The sequence below is a fragment of the Furipterus horrens genome, unplaced genomic scaffold (genome assembly GCF_987537825.1).
Source record: "Furipterus horrens unplaced genomic scaffold, mFurHor1.1.pri manual_scaffold_6, whole genome shotgun sequence".
Classification (NCBI taxonomy): Eukaryota; Metazoa; Chordata; class Mammalia; order Chiroptera; family Furipteridae; genus Furipterus; species Furipterus horrens.
Window position 1 is genome coordinate 30,678,835 of NW_028327176.1, and position 18,019 is coordinate 30,696,853.

Genomic DNA, 18,019 nt, shown 5'->3' on the forward strand with positions numbered 1-18,019 from the left:
GAGATGCTCGGACTTCAAACATGCATCAAATCTGGAAGCTGAGGCAGAATTATCTTGAGGCTAAAGAAGCTTTAGGGTCTCCAACTTGCAAGGGTCCCTTCTAAGACCCTGGAGAGGCCCAAAGCATGAGTTCACATTCTTTGTCTAAGGAGAATATCCCAAATTGCAAAAGCATGTAAAACCTGGCACCAGCCCTGCCAGATGCCCTGTGATTTGGAGCAATTATTATGGCAGGTGGAGGAGAGTGACAAGCACCCATTCTAATCAGATGGGCAAGGCTCAAGGACAGACAGCAGGCGGCTGCACCCTTGTTGGCTTGGTGGCTTGATATGTACTTATTCACTTATATCTGATAAAAAAATAATACCATACACACCTATCCCACTTTCACCTTCATTTTCCAGTCAATTCTCCCCACCAGCCTGTGAGATGGGCAGGACAGATTTTATCACCTCTGATTTAGATGACAAATCTGACTCTCGGAGAAACTAAGAGGCCTGTGCAAGTTTGCAAGGCTGGCTGGAGACAGAAGCAGGACTCAAACCCAGGACTTTCTCATAACCAGTCAAGGGCTCTTCAGTCTCCCAATTCACAGTCAGATACAGTCATCTCACCACACGGCATAAAGAGATCCACCCCTTGCCCTTGAATAGGCGCTGAGTCGCTACCTGTGGCACAAACACCTCCATCTTGGTTCTGGGGACAGAGAAGTCACACATGAACATAACTTGGAATCATAGAGCCAGAAAAGGCCAAAAGTTTTGGGAAGGGAAGCGATATTTAATTTTCCCTAATTTTGTTTCTGAACATTTCATTCCTGCTCACAAGTCATTTGAATCAGCTATAGTTATACTAAATATAAACACAAATGTGTAACCACAGTATAGTTCAGTGGGCAATAATTTCACTACAATATCCAGGCAAAAAACAACAACTAGAGTTTTAGGCACCCAACACGCACACGCATGCACGCGCGCATGCACATGCCTCCCTGTAACAACTCCAGTCTCTCAAAGCCACAACTATGTGGAAGAGAAAGATTCAGCCCCATCCCAAATCTGAGCCAGATCCTTAGACTTGGTTTGGCCTAGTGGAACAGCCCCACCCTGAAAACCTCAGGACCAGTCCTACCAACCAAAACAACAGAGAAAGAAAATAGCTGCAGAATGAGCTGCTCAGATGCCTTCAGCTGCTTCATCCTAACAAGGCCGCCTGGGACCAGGACTCTTGGGCACTTGAGAAACTGTGTGTGACACCTTCAGGGCGGAGTTTCAAACCTAGGGAGACTGCTGAGAAGCAGTTTGGAGGAACCATGCTGAACTTTTGAGCCTCACCTCAGAAGGTGTTATCTACATTCTCATTGGATCACCCAGTGGACTGGGACTCATAAGAGGGTGGTTTTGCATGTTCTTCCAACTTTCTGGTTTTAAAATGAGACCCCCACTTCATTCTCTTGTAATTTGGCAAAATGGACTCTCTTTCAGCCGCTTCCTGATTTATAAACTCCAATCAAACCCTTTGCTTTTATTCTGGTGGGTGAGTCTCAATCTTTCAACTATCCTTAGGGACTTTTCCTCCCTCTATCTAACCGCTGCTCATAGCCCTGGCCAAGTAGCTCAGCTGGTTAGAGAATCATTCCAATACACCAAGGTTGTGGGTTCAACCCCTGATCAGGGCACATACAAAAATCACACCCAATGAATGCGTAAATAAGTGAAACAACAAATTGATTTCTCCCCCTCTCTCTCTCTCTCTTTCCCCCCTTCCATTCTCTCCTGCCTCTTTCCTCTCTCTAATCAATTAAAAATGATAATAACCCCTGCTCATTCCCCTAGATCTTCTGCAAACAGGTACAGTATGCCTCTTTTAAGGATTTAGGGTTTGTGTTGGGGAATATAGAGGGAAATTCCAACTTAACTCAATTAAAACTGCCCTTTATCTTGTGGCTTATGTGGTAACCAGCCTCCAAGATGGCCCCACAATGATTGCATTCCTGTAGTCTCCTCCCACACCATGAGCTGACCTGCATGACCAATAGGATATTGTGGAGATGACAAAATGTCAGAACATGAATTCTGAGGCTGGGTCATAAAAGACATTGCAGCTTTCACCTTGTGCTCCCTTCATTCACTTGCTCTGGTGGAAGCCAGCTGCCATGTTGGGAGAACACTCAAGCAGACCTATGGAGAGGTCCATGGAGTGAGAAATTGGGGCTTTTTGCCAACAGCTAGCATGAACTTGCCATCCATTTGAGAGGATCTCACACATAAACAGAAGAGAGAAGGGTAGCAAAAACTAGGAGGATGAGGAGAAAGTTAAAGTGCATACATCAAAGAATATAAAAGCAAAAAGTTCCTAGTAACTGAACTGTGTACTTCCTTAACTACATTTGATATTAATTCCTGTGCCCCCGGCCTTTTGATGGGAGATGGAAATACCATTTACTTCCATTTATTTAAAAATAATTAAGTAGATTAAACTCAGTATTGGATTTTGTGGAGCTGCATTTTTTTCTCCTATAATTAGGAAAGAAGTTTGTCTACATGTTCTACATATGGAACATAGGTAGATACGGAGAACACAAGAGTTGGAGAAAATATGGCCCTTCTCTTTCAATAACATATAGTCTAAAGAGACAGTCACCTCTACTGGGAAGAAATATCACAATTGCTACGGAACAATGCACATATTGTCAGCTTCTGAAGTCATCTGACTAGACCATCCAATTTGAATCTGAACTCTAAACTGTGCCTATAAACTTCAGTGAAAGGAATCCTGTAAAACCCACATTCCCCACCTACTTCTTTAATCTGTTGCCATTGCCACGTCATATGAAATGCTGGATGTTGAAAGTCATGGTAGCTTTTAGCCATTTAAAAAACTACAGTGGGCAACATGGTTGCTGTGGCTCAGTTGGTTGGAGCGTCCACCCATAGACAGGTTAAATTCCCTGTCAGGGTACATGCCTAGGTTGGCGTTTGGTCCCCAGTTGGGGTGCTTAGTAGAGGCAACCTATTGATGTTTCTCTCACTCCTTTCCCCTCTCTTTAAAATCAATAAGCATGTCCTCAAGTGAAGATAAAAACAAAACAAAACAAAAAAAACTACAATGGGGAATTTATGGTGATAGTGAATTGTATTGATGTTTTTTGAAATGTCATTATTTTCTTTTTTAAAAACTCAGATAAATTCATGTACCATAAAATTCATCATTTAAAGTGTATAATTCAATTTTTTTAGTACAAGGTTGTACAACTATCACCACTATCTAATTCCAAAACATTTTCATCACCCCAAACAATCCCTGTAACTGTTAGCAGCCACTTCCCCCAGCCCCTGGCAACCAATGATCTACTTTTTGTCTCTATAGATTTGCCTATTTTGGATATTTCATGTAAAATTGAATCATATAATATGTGGTCTTTTGTGTCTGGCTTCTTTAATATAGCATAATGTTTTCAAGGTTCATACATGTTGTAGCAAGAATCAGTGCTTCATTACTTTCTATTGCTGAGTACTATCTCATTATATGGATATACTACATTTTGTTTATCCATTCATCAGTTGATAGTCAGTTAGGTTGTTTCCAGTGAGTCGTTTCTAAGGAAGTCTGATCTATGTTGTGTTCAAAGTTATTGCAAGTGATGTCTCATGTGTCCCCTCTCCTTCCCACAGAACTCCTCAGGCAGTGGTATACTCCATTGTCACAGCGCAGTAAAGTAGTGAGTACGTCCTTTAAGGGTGAAATCAGCTACATAGCTCTGGGTCAATCACAGGAAGCCCCACAGCACAAAATTCCCCTCTGGGCATTTTTCTTGGTATTCAAGCAATGTAGCTATTATCCCAAGCCTACCCCAGTGAGCTTGCTAGAATTCTCTTCCAGCCCTGGCTCCTGCAGAGAAAGCCATTTGCAGCCCTGAGTTTATTGATAGCAGATGTGTTATCACCCACTCCTTTGAAGCAAATGATTACCCTGTCCCAGCCTAAAAGTGAAGTAGAGGACAATTACTGACTGGCCACATGTGGAGCATTGTAGGTGAGGAGAACAAAGATGATGACCAGCAAAGAGGCTTTTGAAGTGGAGCCACATTATTCATTCAGTCAGCCAGTCATCCTGTAATGACTTGCCCCTTCTGTGGTCCTGGCCCTGTACTGCTTTCTGATGACAAAATGGAATGACTGGTTAATTTATTACAGTAACCAACGATTCCAGAATAAAGAGTACAATACATAACCATCTCATAACAATTCTGGAGCAAGATTATATCGTGCCCTTTGAAGGCAAGGACAAATCTCAAGTTTCTTTTAATCCATCCAGTGAGGTGTGTGTTATAATTGCTACTGGTTGGCAAAATATTTTAAACATAGAAAAACTCTTAAAAGTCAGTTTGTTGAGAGTTATTCGGTCAGTCATGTTCACCTAAAACAGCAGCTTCTATCCACAGGAAAGCTTAACAACCGCAGAGGTAACACGTCATCTGTTTGTAATTGGCTCGGGAGAGCTGAGCTTGGTTAAATAGCTAACACGAGTAACAATTCAATATTTTTTCCTTTTTGTTTTGTTTTATTTTTAAATCTGAAATCAAAAGCTATACCACAGTCATTGTAGAAAATTTGAAAACTACAGAAACCACAAATAATATTTAAAAGCACCAGCATCTTCTATGTTCAAACTGTGATATGAATGTGTATACTCTATTCATATATTTTTTAAAACATTGAATTACACTAGAGATACTATTTTGTCATCTGCTTTTTAACTTATTACTATAACATAAGCGTTTTGCTGTGACATTAAATATTCTTTCACAATTTTAATAGTAATGGACATAGATTATTCTGTCACATAAATATACAAAAATATCTCTCATCCCTGCACCTTCCACCAAATTCTGTGTGTGTGTGTGTGTGCATGTGTGTGTGTTTCCCTCTTATTGTAGCCCTACAAAACTGGGTGTAGCAATTTTTTAAATCTTTGGTAACCCTGACTGGTGTGGTTCAGTGGGTTGGGCATTGCCCCACAGAGCAAAAAATCGCTGGTTTGATTCCTTGGCAGGACTATACCTGGGTTGTGGGCCAGGTCCCTGGTTGGGGGTGTGTAAGAGGCAACTTATTGATGTTTATTTCACAGCTAATGTTTCTCTCCTTTTCTTTCTTCCTCCCTTACCCTCTCTCTAAAAGTAAATAAATAAAAAATCTCTGTGTGCAGGCTGAACAGTCATGGGCCACATGGCTGCTTGGGCCACTTGGCTATGGAGAAAGGACACACCAGTACACAGTGTGAGTGCAGGACACAAACAAAGCAAGAGAGAGAGAGCTTCTCTACTTCCTCGGATTATATTAGCTCAGATTTCGGAAAGATTGTAAATTTTCTCAGAATGACCAATCAATTTCCCAAGCTTTCACAGGCTTTGGATGGGTTTACACCCCTTAGTTAGACTGACAGGCCTCTAGGGTCCAGCACCTCCCCCTGCTCCCCCCAACAATCTGGTACTGGATGGGGGAAGGGAGGAGCGTGAATTCCCTTGGTGGAGCACAATGCTGTGGTTCCCTGGGGTGTGAAGCTGCAGCTTCCTGATGCAGCAAGCAGGCTTATGCTCCCCATGTTATTAAGCTCAATGTCTAAACCCCTTTGCCCCCCTTCTTTCTTATTAATAATCAATTAAATACTGGTACCATGATCTTGTCAGGAAAGAAAAGCTTTCCATCTCCCCTTGTAGGTTCAAAGTTTTGGGGGCCTGAGAATTAAACTGACAAAATAGATTACCAAGAGAAAAAATGGATTTTAATCAGATATGTGTCAGAACATGGAGGCAGCTGGAATGCACACCTGGACTTTTGGTATATGCTAATCAACCTGGCCCAGGATTTAGCCAGTTCCCAAAGATATGCTGATGACTTAGCAGTTCCCAAAAGATATGCTGATGACTGAAACCATTCCCAGGGGAAATGGTAATGGACCTAGCTCGATATGTTAACTAACCTGGTGTGTGTGTGCGAGGGGGGTGGAGGGGTGGGGTATGGGGGGGGAAGCAATGAAATGTAAATGATCTACTGAATATGTTGATAAGCAAACTCACCCTCACCAAAATGTGTGGTTGACAAGTATAAAAAAGGTGCCTGCAGCAGTGCAGGGGGCACTCCTACGGGCTCACGAGGAGGACCGGGAGTCTCCATTCCCCTTGCTCCTACGGGCCCTTTAGTTGGTCCTGTGAGAAACGCTCACAATAAAAACTGGGACACAGGACTTGAGCAGTAAAACGAGGCCTTTATTCACGAGTCTGCAGAGCCGGGCGCACCCTCACAGCCAGGAGAATGTGTGCGCCAAGTAGACAAAGGAAACTGGTTTTATAGTCTTAGCTTCCCCACCCTGAAATTGCCACCCTAAAGTGATTATCTTCTCCACCCTAAAATTGCCACCCTAAAGTGATTATCTTCTCTGCCCTAAAGTGAGAGCGATTAGCTTCCCGCCCTAACGCAATTAACTCCCCCTCCCCTCTCCTTCTTCCCCGTTTCTCCATTACTGGTTACTCCGGAGTTACAATCTAACACGGTTATCTAAATGCCCCTTCTGTGGTTTGTAGATATGCCAGTGATGTCAGCTCCCTTCTCAGAGACCCTCTAATTACATTTGCCCTTTGTTACTAATGACTTTTCACTGGTTTGGGAGTCACTATGTCCTTGTTTCTAACAGTCGGGAGTTGCCTCTCCCCTCCCCCATGCTCCCTTTTTCCCTCAATAAACCCATTGCCTAATCCCACCGTGGCCTCCAGGTGATTTCTCAGAGCAAGGCTGTCCTGACAGTATGTATGGGAGTTCACAAAGAAATGTGATTCAAAAGGGCTGTTAGAATTTGTGGCCTATATACTATCATGAGAGGTGAAGTGGAGAGGGCGAGGGGCGTGGCATGGGAAAGATAAACGGGCCCTTAAGAGAGTGAGAGATACGATAATTGTCTGGCCAGGTGTTGACATCTCTCTGAAAATCAGAGTGGCCCCTGGGAAGGGGACTTATGACAATTGAGTTCTTTTAAGTTATTTTTGAGGCTCTGCTTTTAGGCAGACAAGAGATTTCAGGGAACCAAAATATTTCCATTTCAACTTAAAATATATTTTTATACCATAGCCACAGAGGCTTAAAAGAGGACTCAAAATTCTTAATAATCATGAGTACCCTGTCAACAATTGGGTGTTGCGGAGATAAATTACTTGAGAATTTGAGAATGAAGGAAGTAAGAGCTGGTGAACTGTAAAACCTATGACTAATAGATCTGAGAACAGATATGCAAAGTCACTGAAAAAGGCTCAGCAGTCCAACAGAACTACAACCTAATTTAATATATTAACATATCTAAAGGAAGAATGTGTCGCTTGGAAGGCAGGCTGAGTTTTCCCCTCCCAAGTAATTACTTTGCCTTTAAAGCACACTCACCACAAATGTTTAGGAGTGTGCATTGGAATGGAAAGGAATAAAACTTCCATTTATTGACCACCAGATGCCAGACATTGTGCTAAAGGTCTTTAACATTATTTCACGTGAGTCTCACAATAGCTTGAAGCCAGTGTTATTAACTCAGCTAATAAATATTTAGGGAGCCCTGGCTGGTGTGGCTTAGTGGATTGAACCCGGGCTTGTGAACCAAAAAGTCACTGGTATGATTCCTAGTCAGGGCACATGCCTGGGGTGTGAGCCAGATCTCCAGCTGGGGGCATGCGAGAGGCAACCGACGGATGTTTCTCTCCCTTAGTTTCTCCCCCAGTTCCCCTCTTGCTGAAAGTAAATACATAAAATCTTAAAAAAAAAAAAAAAAAGTGTGTTGCTTAAGTGACAGTCCTTTACTCAGATACTCCTACCCAAACTTTTGACAGTGAACCTCAGGATTAGAAAATAAACTCAGCACTCCTACCTCCCAGTAGGATAACCCACAAGAACATAAATCTTACAGGTCTTCAGCCTCCAAGAGGCCTACAACCTGGGAGGTGTTAGACCCCAGCATCACTGTGGAGGAGAAGCAAAAAGCCCTTGTCTGAGCCCTGATTCTGCAAGACAATACCTGGGTGACATGGGAGAAGTCGCTAAGCCTCTCTGGTCCTAATTCTCATTTTTAAATGAAAGCAGTAAACCAGGTCACATCTCAGCGCTACCATCCTGGGATTATGTAGACGCCTAAAAAGAGTAAAAGGCTCCATAAGGGTAGAGGTTGTAAGGAGAGAGACTGAATTCTCACTAAAGTGCTTCCAATTCCAGTGATGGACCTATTTTTAGATTTGATCTGGTTCTCTCATGCATGTTGCATGTTGCAGGATGGTTTTCTGGGTCAACTTTCTCAAATAAACTGTCATTTAATCCATGATCGGGACAGTTGCCACTCTAGAGTAACCACCTTCCTCACACTAGCATTAGTTGTTTTGAGATTGCTTTGCCCCAGTTAGACGACTAACCTTCAAAGACTTGTGATGTCCAGGCAGACGCCACATGCCCTTGGTTTGAAAGAAGTATCCTGAAGGGAGTAGTTCTGGTCTGTTATATGTGCAGTTTCTCTTCTTCCTTTTATTTAGACATTGATCCAGTCATTTGTTTTTCTTCAGTGCTTACTTTGTGCTAAAAACTTAGAATACAACGATGAGCAAAAATAGAACCCCTACCACCAAGAAGCTTACACTGAGGGAGAACGTTAATCAAATAACCATACAAAGTTTCATTGCAACTGTAACAAGTGCTACAAAGGAAAATTACAGGACGGCCTAAGAGCCTAAAATTGAGAGGTCAAGGAAGGCTTCCTTTGGGAGGTGCTGTTTGAACTGAGTTCTGAAAATGGTAGTTAATAGGTACCAAGGGAAGGGAAAAGCTTTCTTGGAAAAGAAAAGAGCGTGGGCAGAAGTCCATAGAAGGAGGAATTATGAGACTAAAATGAAGCCAGTGTAGGGGAGCATAAAGATCATGAGGGTGTCAGAGAGGAAGAATTTTTCCTTTACCCTCTTGGGTTCAGTGCTAGAGGCATGTGAATTAAACTAACAGGAGAAAAATTTATTCATGTGCATGAATACATATCAAGCTACAAAAGAAGTAGCTCAGTATATGGTTAAAATTAGAGGCTTATATACTTAATTTAGTAGGAAAAAGGGACCACTATGGGAATAATAAGTGAACTTCTTTAGAAAAGACAAATTGGTTTCTAGAAGAATAAGTGGGAGATAAGAAAGTTTGTGATAATGCTTGTTCATTCAGGTACAAGTGGTCTTTCCGACTTCTCCATGGTTCTAAAACTCTCGAGGAGAGGGTTTGGGGTTGGTTTCTCTTGATCTCCTTCCCAGGAGTAAAAGCCACCCTGAAGAGGGAATTTGTGGCAGATAAGGGAATTTTAGTCAGATAAGGGAAGCTCCAAGGAGGTTTTTTGTTTGTTTGTTTGTTTGTTTGTTTTTTCTGCATCTGTTGAATCCCAAATGTCTTCAATTTAAAATAATCTGCATACCAAATTTTGGATCCTAAATGGTTCCCCACATAGGGCTGGTGCAAGGTGATGCCAGAGAGGCGGGGGTGGGGGTTGGTTAACACACACAACCCAGTAGGCTATGTTAGCGTCATTCATTTTCTTAGAACAATGGGAAGAACTGAAGGGCTTTAAGCAGGAGAACTACAGGATTAGATCTGCATTTGTTAAATTTGGGGTGCATTTGAGAACTTCAAGAGTTGATGAATAGGCAGCTAGCTGGATGCACCACTTTGGAACTCAGAGGAGAGCTCTAAAGATCTTTGTATGAATCATCTATGTATAGATGGTAATTATAGACCAATGTGTGGATGAGATTGCCTAAGAGAATGTATAGGAACATAATGTTTCTTCCCACCCACCTACAAAGAAGGAAAGAAAGAAAGAGAAAGAGAAAGAAAAAAAGGAAGGAAGCAAGGAAGGAAGAAGGGCAGTGTCAGAACATGGAGGCAGCTGGTATGCACACCTAGACTTTTGGTATATGCTAATCAACCTGGTCCTGGACTCGCCCATTCCCAAAGGATAGGCTGATGGACTGAACCTGTTCCCAGGGGAAATGGTAATAGACCTAGCCTGATATGTTAACTAACTTGGTATGGGGGGGGGGGGGACACAATAAGATGTAAATGACCTATTGAATATGTTGATAAGCAAACTCACCCTCACCAAAATGTGTGGTTGACAAGTATAAAAAAGGTGCCTGCAAAAGTGCAGGTGGGAGTCCTACAGGTCCACGAGAAGGACCAGGAGTCCCCATTCCCCGTTTCCTATTCCCTTGCTCCCCACTCCCCTTGTTCCTACAGGCCCTTGAGTTGGTCTGGGAGTTGCCTCTCCCATCCAGCCCCTTCCCCATTTTCCCTCAATAAACCCATTGCCTGATCTCACGGTGGTCTCTGAGTGATTTCTCAGAACAAAGCTTCTCTGATAGGCAGGAGGGAAGGAAGGAAAAGAAATTGTAGGGAAGGAAGATTGCCTTACAGGAAAACAACCCATTTTTAGATTTACAGAAAGGACCTCTGTGAAATTGTAACCATGTTATTTTTATTACATCAGTGCAACTCCCACTTTGGAGTTGTCTCCTTATCTGACAAATGGGATTAAAAATCCCTTCTTCAGCTACTATACAGGGACTAATGGAACACAAACCAATATGAAAAGTACAAAGTATTATAATATCATATTGTATTATTACTAATGTTATTGTCATATCATTGATGGCAGAGAAAGAAAGTGAAGCAGAGAAAAATAACATTTATTATAAGCTTATCAAAATGCCACACTGTGCCAGCCAATTTACATTATTAATCCTCACTGCAACTGTAACAAGGTAGGCACTGTATCCCCATTTTATTCCCACCACACTAGCACACAGAGCCTTTTTAGCACAAGCAGCATGATACAATCAAAGGGAATGTCAAATATCATAGAGTCATAAAGGGGAGCCTGGACCACTCCGCCAGACAGATAACACTGCTGTTCCAGCCCTGGGAAGAAGAAGGGTGTCAGCCTGCGTCCCTGCAGCTTTGCTGTTGGCCATGTACACAGTTTGACAAACAGTGTTACACTATTTATTTACTCATATATGTCATCACAGCGTTTTTACATGAAGGATTGATAGCTGTTTATCTAATCAAATGAGCTGGAAATTTATAAAATTCCCACCCTAGGCCATGCAGATCAAATCCTATTACATTAAGGTTTTCCCAAGCCTCAACCGACCAAGTTTTCTACCTTTTAACAATTTTTCTTTTAGTATAGGGACAACCCTCAATGGAACAGCAAGGAAAAACCAGACAATGTAGATGACTGGTTATTCAGCTATGTACAGAGAGCCTTAAACACTTACAGAGGATACATGTGTATATATATTAAGCTCCAGTTCCTGCCCTCAAGGAGCTTACACTCCAATACCATATTATAGCCATTCTACCAGGCACTATAAGGAAGAAATAGCTTCCCTTGCTTCAGAGGAAGGTTGGAGAGGTTACCGTGACCAGGGTAGTTAAGACAGATTTATAGGAGAGGAGCTGCTTGAGTTTTGAATAAAAGGCAGAGTTCTAATAGGTGCATAGGAGAGCATTGCAAGCAGAGGGAACCACATGAACAAAGGCACAGAGGTCACAACTAAGAAAGGGAGGTTTAGCCCTTGCTGGTGTGGCTCAGTGGACTGAGTGATGGCCTGCAAACCAAAAGGTTGCTAGTTTGATTCCCAGTGAGAAATCATGCCTGGTTTCCAAGCCATGTCTCCAGTTGGAGGCTCACGAGAGGCTACCATGATGTTTCTCTCAATCTCTTTCTCCTTCCCTTCCCCTCTCTCTAAAAATAAATAAGTAAATTTCTTTTTAATTAAAAAAAAAAGAAAAGTAGCTTTAGGAATAGGGACAGGTCTTGTCTGACAGGAGCAAGAGTGCATGCTGGGGAGCAATAGTTGGACAAGTGAGTTAGGAGCATATAATAGAGGACATTGATTGCTGACTCAACTTAACCCAGGATCCTCAACCTGGATATTATTGACATTTTGGACCAGATTGTTCCTTCTCTGTGTGTGGGCATGGGAACCTCCTGTACATTGTAAGATGGTTAGCAGAATTCCTGGTTTCTCCCCACTGGATGCTAGTAGAAACCTCACCCCCAGTTATCCCCTTCACTCAGTTGTGACACAAAAAATATGTCTTTCAACCATGGTCAGGTAGTTCATCTGGTTATAACATCGTCCTGATATACCAATGTTGTGGGTTCAATCCCTGGTCAGGGCACATACAAGAATCAACCAATGAATGCATAAATACAATAAGTGGAACAACAAATTGATCTCTCCCCCCACTTCCACAAAGTCAATTTTAAAAATTACCATTTTAAAAAAATGTCTTTGCATATTGCCAAATGTCCCCTGGGGGATAAAATTACTCATTGGGTTAGGAACTACTGGGTTAAGGCATTGTGACAGTGTGTGTTGTTGTTGTGTGACTTATCTTAGGGTCAACAGGTTCTCCATACAGCATCAGGGCTCCCATGCTCATGGCCCTATAATGGGGACCTGCAGACAATAGAAAATTCATCATCCTATTGGACTCCAGGATCCAATTTGGGTGGCGTCCTTATTCACGAGCTGTTACTTCAACATGCCTAGAGAATGTCATTAAGAAAGGAACAACAGGTAAAATGCAGCAAGCCAAGAGTTAACAAGGGTGGCCTGACATCAAAGTGGAGATGAAACAACTAAAACCAAAATATTAAACAAAAACACAGGAGAAGATCTGAAGCAATTTAATTTTAACATCAAACTTCACACACATTAGGATGGGTTTAAAAAAAAAAAAGACAGAAAACAACAAGTGTTGGCAAGAATGTATAGAAATTAAAACCCTCATACACTGTTGAGAATGTAAAATGGTACAGCTGCTGTGGAAAACAGTATAACTACAATGCCATATGATCCAGAAATTTCACATCTGGGTATATACCCAAAAGAATTGAAAGAAAGTTAGTTTTCAACAAGATATTTGTCCACCCATGTTTACAGCAGCATTGTTCGCAATAGCTAAAACGTGGAAGGAATCCAAGTGTCCATTGACCAATGGATAGCAAAATGGTGTATATCCATACAATAAAATATTACCCAGCCTTAAAAAGGAAGGAAATTCTGCCATATTACTACACTATGGATGAATCGGAAGTGAAATAAGCAGATCACCAAAAAAAATGCTGTATGACTTCACTTATATGAAGTACTTAGAGTATTCAAACCCGTAGAGACAATAGAATGGTGATTGCCAGGGGCTAAAGGGGTAGAAGGAATGGAGAGATTTTTTAATGGGCATAAAGTTTTAGTTCGACAAGATGAAAAGAGTTAAGGAGATGGATGGTGGTGACAGTGGCACAACAATGTGACTATATTTAGTACCACTGAACTGTACACTTAAAAAGGGTTGAAGATGGTCAATTACGTGTTGTGTGTATTTTACCACAATTTTTTTTGAAGTGAAAAAAATTAACACCAAGAATGATGGGGGGAAAAGAATGATGGGAAAATGTTCTATTTCCCTCTGAACATTGAGCGCAATAGCAATAAAATGACACATTGTGATTGTCCTAGAGTTGGGCAGTGAAATGCTGGCCCATTAGACCTGGCATCACGCCAAGCAGAGCCCCTGATCAGCACCAGCTGGGGTGTTTAGAGGCTGATATATTGTTTTCTTGCCCTCTGTGTCAGGCAGTTTGTTGATAGAAGATCTCTGTGAAAATGTTTACCATTGCTCTGGATTTTCCTAATTAGAGTTTTCAGAACCACAAACTTTCCTCAGGAACTCTGATGTGGGGAATAGAAGGCCAAGGGCAGCGTTGGAGCAGAGTCTGTGTGCCGCTGAGTGACCTCATGGAGCCGAGCTCGCCATCTCTTTGCAGGCCCTTCTGCAACCTGTTCCCTTCCAGTCTGGTCTGAAGGAGCCTAAGAAATATTTAAAATTTTTATTTTATTACTGTTAGAATGAATGTTTGAAAAGCTAAATCTTCATTATAACGATAGCAAGCATTTAACCGGTATTTATTATCCTTCAAGGTGTCCCCAGCCTGGTGTGAAGAAGCTGAGGCTTAGAGATGGGAGAAGGCCTGCCAAGGACACACAGATGGTAACCTGCACACTGAGAATTTGAGCCCAGTTCTGTACATCTCCTGAATCCCCTTAACTTTCATGCTACATCAGTATTCAGCAGTTAGGCCTGCCTATGTGGCCTCTCCAGCCTTCACAGAAAGAACCTCTCTCCATCAAGAGTTGTTTTACGTTAAGCTTGGTGACTGGCAGCGTCTTGTCGGAGTCTCCTCCCGGACCTGCTTCCACCTAGTAGCAGCTGAGAGCCTACCACTGCTCCCTTCTTGCTCTTTACAAAAAAAGATTTTAAAAAGTTTCTTTTGGTTATTTATTCACTGTGGAAAATCAGAAAAACCCTGAAAGGCACAGAAGGAAGAAAAAAAATTGTGCAAAAGTACAAAACTTTGAGATAATCTTTTAAAACAGTTTGACATATTTCCTTCACATACAGCACATTTTGCAGAGGCCTGTTGATCCCAGCCTCTCCACCAGCTCCTGACCCACCGGCATTGGTAAGTAGTGTTCACAGGCAGGTGCACCCAAGCAGTTACTGACAAAAGACCCAGGGAACAATGACCTAGCACCCCCTACATCCTAGCAGTTTCTCCCTGTATTCTCATGGGTAGGGACTCACATCCTGTGTCCTGCCATCTTCCAGTCTCAATTGAAAGTTGAAATTTAGAGCCAATTTTTGGAGATAATTGGAGACTTGATACAAAAAAAAAAAAAAAAAAAAGATAGTCTTTCCTTCCTGAACTTCTTATCCTGAGCATAATGCTGATTTGGTTTAAATCTGAGCCTGGCCACTTTAGAAGACAGGCTCCCCACCCAGGCTAATAGGGGGTACAGAGTTACAGCCCTAGTAATTATCAGAGTCATAAATCACCCAACTCCTCTTCCTCTAGAATGCCCAATAAACTTTAAATATTCTAGCAGCCACATAAAATAAAAAGGAACAAGAGACATTAACTTTAATAATATTTTATGTAATATAGTATATCCAAAATATTGTTGTATCAGCATGTAACAATAATAAAAATATTATTCACCTTTCCTGTGCTAAGTCTTTGACAGCTGGTATACATTACCTTTATAGCTCATTTCCATGTAGAGCAACCACATTTCAAGTGCTAAGTAGCCACAAATGCCCAGTGGTTGCCATATTAAGTAACACAGTTTCATACCAATTTTATTTAGCTCTATTTGGTGACCTGCAGCAGCCTCCTCGACCATATCCCTCAAGTCACTTGCCAGCTAGTCTTGAATGCTCCAAGGGTGGTATAGATGCAAAAATAGTTCTAGAAAAATTCTGGCAAGTACAGTGACCAAAAGTAACTTCACAGGATGATCTGATCATAATTTCCTAACTGGGCAGGTCACGGTGGGTAGTCACGGCCCAGGCTTATAAATTCCTAGTAAAAAGTTATCTTTGCCTTAAGCAAGCCCTGTCCGTTGTTTTTGTGCATTTAGGTTAACGCATTTTGAAATGCCTCGTTTTCAGTTCCCTCAGAAGCATAGCCACTCCCAAGAGAGCACAGAATCGTGTTACAGTAGTCCCTCGCTATATCACAGTTAACCTCACTATATCGCGGTTCACTTATCACGGCCTCACTGTATCGCGGGATTTTTAAAAATATTATATTTAATTATTTATCGCGGATTTTTTGCTATATCGCGGGATTTTGCAGCACTGTATACGTATGTTGTTAAAGTTACGTAGGTTTAAGAGTGTAGAATAAATATAAGGTTCCTACTTCTCGGGGGGTGGGGTGGGGTCTGGAACATAATACTCGTGATAAGTGAGGGAATACCGTAAGTGTTTTGTAATCCAATCCTGCCTTGCTTTCTACCACCTTCGTGGAATCTTCTTTATGTTCCCGCTTTAATTCCAAATGTATAAAAGAAACTGCAAATTGTCACTCTCTGGATCATTTGAGACCTTGCTTCCCAACAATTTTGTCAGTTTGGCACAAATAAACTCACAAATTCTCTACAGGTTTGGATGTTTCTTATGTCCACAGTGGGAGAAATGGAGAAAGGGCCTTCTTGTCCACTGGACAGGCCCTGCCTTCCAGCAGACTGGTTTGCAAGATGAAGCCAATGACAGTCCCTGCAGACCTGGCAACGGTAAGGTCAATGTCACCTCAATATTTGAATACAGATCGCCTTCAGGGGCTGCAGGTGAAGCAGATCTCAATTCCTTCTCAAACTCCTCCCATTGGCTTTCTTGGCAGACACACAATAAAGTTCAAACTCCATAGTCTGCCACGTGGCACTGATTTACCAAATCTCCAACTTTATCTCTCATGACTCCCCTACCGGACTTCAGCTAAGGCCAAGCCAGAGCAACCTGGCACCCCGCACACATGCCTGGCATTTTCCTGCCTCTGTGTCCTTGTATGTGTCACTTGTTCCTCGCCAGAATGTCCTCATCTGCTAAATCCCAACCTAATTCTGAAGGCCCTGTTCTTCATCTCTCCCCTAAAGCCTCCTTTAATGACTCCTGCTTGGAGAGTCTTTGCCCTCCTCTGACAGCTGTGGCACACTTATCAGCAATAACCAGGCCCAGTTGTGCTCTGTTCTAAGACATGTCTGTTGACTTTTTACTTTAGGTTATAAACACTGGAAGGGCAAGGGTCAGAGTGTTAGATAATAATAGTAATAAATGAGGGTTAAAGTCTTCCGCACTTACTGTGCTAAGCGCTTTACATTGAATCCTTGTAACAATGCTGAAAAATTATTATCTTTTTATAGGTGAGAAAAGGGAGGCAAAGAGAGGTGATCTACCAAGCCACACAGCCAAGTGTGGCTTCACATTCAGGCAGTTTGAATAAAGAGCCTAACTGCTCATCTTACCCCATACACTACAGTGTTGCTATGGTTGTTCTCTAGTGCGGTACTGTGAACTTAGTAGAAAGGAAATACACATTTAATTAGATGTCAACTACTTGGGGTTTTTTCCAGAACATCTTACAGAGTATTAGGCACATAATAGCACTCTAACAGAGATTTAAAAATTATGCCCTGCACCCACCCAGCCCCCATGGCTCTAGACGTTCCCTGCGTGCACAGCCGCAGCACGACTCATAGCGGTGTCCCACCCTGTCTGCAGCACTGGGCTGCGCCATCAAATGCTGCTCCATCTCCACGTGTCAGCTTTCCTTTCTGTCTTGGTGAACACCTTATGCAACAGAAGGCATGGCTCTAGATAGTGGGGAGCAAAGATCATCTCCATGGAACACAAATAAATTCTTCTCCTCCCATTTCTATTGCTGGAGCCCAGATCAGGCCGCCCCAAGATATCCCACAACGCCATGTTGATTATTTAGAATTAAAGTTACTTCAGAAACTGCCCGTGTGCAAGAAGAAAACCCTGACCTCTCTGTCCCCTGAAAGCAGAAGATAAATCTCCTCTGTGATAGGTGCCCTCCCTACTCTTGATGGCCGAGAGGCAATCTAATCACAAGGGCTAAGAGAATCAGAGGTGAAAGTTGTGTAAACACTGTTGTACAGCCTTTACTAATTTACTACTCAGGCCCAGACTTCCTTTAGATTCCTTGCTTACAAATACCCAAGTCTTGCTTAGATTCCTTTCTGCTCAGCATTCGTGTTCTTTGTCCCGTCAATTTCTCACTTTATTGTTTCTTTGTCTGAAAAGGATATAAAGGTGCCTGGTCTGATAGTTTCTTTGAGCCTTGTTGTCTGAACTGAGCATCACAGTGTGGTTCTCCAGTGTATATGTATTAAATTGTTTTTTCTCCTGTTAATCTAGTCTTGTGTCAGTGTTATTATTAGTCCAGCTGTAAGCGCTACAGAACTAAAGAATGTCCCCTTTCCGCAACACTATCAACCTTAGCTGCTTATTTGGGGCTCTTATCACTAAGAAGCAATTTAATTTCACCTCCTGGAACCCGAAAGTCACATACCATTCCCCAAGGAGCT

At 42.1% G+C, this 18,019-nt stretch overlaps 1 long non-coding RNA gene across 1 annotated transcript; it reads left to right on the top strand.

The window, feature by feature from the left end:
• Positions 1-1,473: 1,473 nt before the first annotated feature.
• Positions 1,474-14,583, top strand: LOC150005922 (uncharacterized). Its single transcript, XR_016511709.1, has 3 exons — positions 1,474-1,532; positions 14,048-14,117; positions 14,529-14,583. It is a non-coding gene; the product is annotated as an uncharacterized LOC150005922 (long non-coding RNA).
• The last annotated feature ends 3,436 nt before the right edge of the window (positions 14,584-18,019 follow it).